The 2,679-nt window shown below is 42.4% G+C and overlaps 1 non-coding gene across 1 annotated transcript; it reads right to left on the bottom strand.

Moving 5' to 3' along the window:
• Window positions 1-2,572: 2,572 nt before the first annotated feature.
• Window positions 2,573-2,679, bottom strand: LOC120254591. Its single transcript, XR_005534667.1, has one exon. It is a non-coding gene; the product is annotated as a small nucleolar RNA R71 (small nucleolar RNA).

Raw genomic sequence — 2,679 nt, 5'->3', positions numbered from 1 at the left:
TACCTGCATGAAAGTAACATAAATACACTCATATTAGCGTTAAAACCCGAGAATAGTAATGCTCAACACAAGGAAAGAACGCTTCGCATTCTTATCGCACAAGCACTTATCAAACACCCCCACACTTAAGCTTTTGCTTGTCCTCAATCAAAAATACTGTAGCAACATTGTTTACAACTGTAGCAGCACTGTAGAAAAGGACTGTAGTAGCAAAGGTACGCCGAAAATCACAATTCCAAAGAAATCCCATAGGGGCATGTGGATTCCCGATTCCAGCCCTATTTAAAGCCGATTGAGCCCCGATTTCAGCATTCTTTTCTCCATCTTTTCCCCAACTTGAGAGAGGGTTTTAGCTAGGGTTTTGAGAGGTATTGGCTAGGGTTTTGGAGAGGTTCTACAGCTCTGACATCGTCATTCCTTTGGAAGTAGGTTGGTAGGGGAGCTTCCATCGAGGCGTATCCTATACCGGACAAGGGAATCCTTGGACAACGATTAGAGGACTTTCCACAAGACCATCGACACGACTATCGAGGGAGTTTCTCTATGGATTCATTGCTTTTACATTCTATTTCTTTTGCATTCTATTTGTTTCATTGAATCTTTTTATTATGCTTTTAATTAATTAATGTTTGTTGTGAGTTCCAACCTTGAATGCTTGATTGTATGAACATTTCCCCTAGAGTGACACTAGGGTTGATAGTTCTTGTTGGTAACCTTGTGAGTGAGTGACACACCATGAGCATTAGACAAAGCTAGGTTGGAGAGGGTTGAGAGGGTGAGTCGAGAGATACAGGAGCGTCCTTTTTCCCCTCCGGCGTAATAGATTCTACCTATACAGGACAAGGGAATCCTTGGACGATGAGTAGAGGACTTTCCACAAGACCATCGATACGACTATCGAGGGGATTTCTCTATGGATTCATTACTTTTACATTCTATTTCTTTGATTGTACTTAGCTCCATGGAGAGCTAAACCCTAGTGGGCACTTGGGTATTTGTGAACCCTAGGATATATTTGTTTCATTAAATCTCTTTATTATGCTTTCAATTAATTGATGTTTGTTGTGAGTTCCAACCTTGAATTCTTGATTGTATGAACATTTCCCCTAGAGTGACACTAGGGTTGAGAGTTTTTGTTGGTAACCATGTGAGTGAGTGACACACCACGAGCGTTAAACAAAGCTAAGTTGGAGATGGTTGAGAGGGTGAGTCGAGAGGTACAAGAGCGTCCCCTTTCCCCTCCGGCGTGATAGATTCTACCTCCGTTCCTCGAGTTCTTTGCGTCCATAATAGAGCGAATGGTATAAGGGATGACCCTCCACTAGGGCTTAGTTGCGCGTGCAACGGAGTGAAGCGTTGAGGTGATCTTAGTATCTAGGGCTTAATTGTGGGGGACCTTCCACCTGGACCAATGGGTTAGGTCTATAATTAGGAAGAGATTTATCACTTGGAATCCCTAGAGCTCATTGCAACTCTATTCGAGTGCGAGGTTGAGAGGTTATCTAATCTCTCCTCCGGGACATGTATAGAGTTAGGCATAGTTGACCTTAGATTTGGGACTATGTATTTAAGGATTTTCACGACTCACCATTGCATTGATTAGGAAGCATAATAGAGGGTTCTTGCACTTGAAACGATTGTCCTAGGTGGAGCATTATCCGAGTACCCCATTTTTATCGATTGCCTTACCTCCTCCTTTACTCGTGCTCTCTTACTTGTTGCTTTTACGTTTGAGAATTGAATCATTGTCACACTTATCACTACTGATCTTTCACATAGCTGAGAAGAGGATTAAGTGTTTTTATTACGTACTCCCAGTAGATTCGATACCCGCTCATCCGGGATTATTACTTTGACAAACCCATGCACTTGCGGGATATACGCAAGGGGGTTTTGTCAAGTTTTTGGCGCCGTTGCCGGGGGAGTAGGCGTTTAGAGATACTTTGCACTTTGTTTTCTTAGCTATTTCACTATACATTCTATTTCATATCTTCTTATTCTATCATCGTTCTGATTTCTTTTTGTTTCTTTTTGGTGCAGCTCCAGGTTATGACACGAGGGAATCCCTCAATATTGATTGAAGGACATCCTGATCTTGAACGTACACTTAGAAGAAAAAGGAAAGATCCTGTGCAAGAATAGTCTAATTTAGCTGATTTGGAAGTGGAAGAATTTGAAAATATGGCAGAATAGAATGAGCAACAACGAATATTATCCGATTATGCCAGACCTTCAGTGTTGGGGACACAGTCGAGTATTGTGCGTCCCCCGTTTACAGCTTAGAACTTCGAACTGAAGCTGGTATTCATCCACATGTTGCAGCAATCCCCACAATTCAATGGTTTGGCCGATGAAGATCCAAACAGTTATATAGAGAGCTTTCTTGAGGTGTGTGATATGCTGAAGATAAACGGGGTGATGGATGATGTAATCAACTTGCGAGCCTTCCTATTTTTCCTAAAGGGAAGAGCGAAGCAGTGGCTACACTCATTACCTAGAGCATCAATTACCACATGGGCGGAGATGGTAGAAGCTTTTTTGGCCCGTTATTACCCCTACAGAAAAATCAGCAAAGCTTAGGAACGAGATCTCATCCTTTGTTCAGTTGGAATTGGAGTCTCTATTCGAGACATGGGAAAGGTTCAAGGAGTTCCTGAGAAAGCGCCCGCAACACGGATT

This window comes from Dioscorea cayenensis, unplaced genomic scaffold, assembly GCF_009730915.1.
Source record: "Dioscorea cayenensis subsp. rotundata cultivar TDr96_F1 unplaced genomic scaffold, TDr96_F1_v2_PseudoChromosome.rev07_lg8_w22 25.fasta BLBR01000518.1, whole genome shotgun sequence".
Classification (NCBI taxonomy): Eukaryota; Viridiplantae; Streptophyta; class Magnoliopsida; order Dioscoreales; family Dioscoreaceae; genus Dioscorea; species Dioscorea cayenensis.
This window is presented reverse-complemented; position numbering and strand designations above follow the sequence as displayed.